Below are 840 nucleotides of genomic sequence, written 5' to 3' on the forward strand. Positions count from 1 at the left end.
ATCCCAGCACTTTGGGAGGCCAAGGAGGGTGGATCACGAGGTCAGGAGATCAAGACCATCCTGGCTAACACGGTGAAACCCTGTCTCTACTAAAAATACAAAAAATTATCTGGGCGTGGTGGCACAGGCCTGTAGTCCCACCTACTGGGGAGGCTGAGGCAGGAGAATCACTTGAACCCAGGAGGCGGAGGTTGCAGTGAGCCGAGATCACACCACTGCGTTCTAGCTTCAGCGACAGAGCGAGACTCCGTCTCAAAAAAAAAAAAAAAAAATTTTTTTTTTTTAGAGGCAGGGTCTCACTACGTTCAGCCCAGGCTAGTCTCAAACTCGTGGTCTCAAGTGATCATCCTGCCTTGGCCTCCCAAAGTGTTGGAATTACAGTTGTGACCACCACGCCGAGCTTGTTGTTGTCTTTATATTTCTGTTATTACCTGTACTTTTTATAATGAGCATATTCCATTTAAAGATAAGTAAAATCATTGTCTAAAATATAAGAAACAGACATATAATCAAATATCCAATAACATTAAATTGCCTAATTATTTCAGTTGTAAGTACAATAATATATATACAATGGAAAAAAACCTACACATTTCATGTAATATAACTTAACCATTTAAGATTTTGCTCCCTCTGAATTTTAGTCTCATTTTTCTATACAAGTTGCTTATATTTTCTCCAATATGATCAAAGAGGAAAAGTTTCAAAGTTGAAAAATATCATGGTTGCCTTAAAAAAATCAATTTACTTCTCCCTTGATCCTTGCAGTATTTTCCTTCACTGAAATACCACTAGATGATAACTACTGGGCATGCTTAAAAAACACTTCAGGCCGGGCGC

Source organism: Hylobates moloch, unplaced genomic scaffold, assembly GCF_009828535.3.
Source record: "Hylobates moloch isolate HMO894 unplaced genomic scaffold, HMol_V3 SCAFFOLD_8, whole genome shotgun sequence".
Taxonomy (NCBI): domain Eukaryota; kingdom Metazoa; phylum Chordata; class Mammalia; order Primates; family Hylobatidae; genus Hylobates; species Hylobates moloch.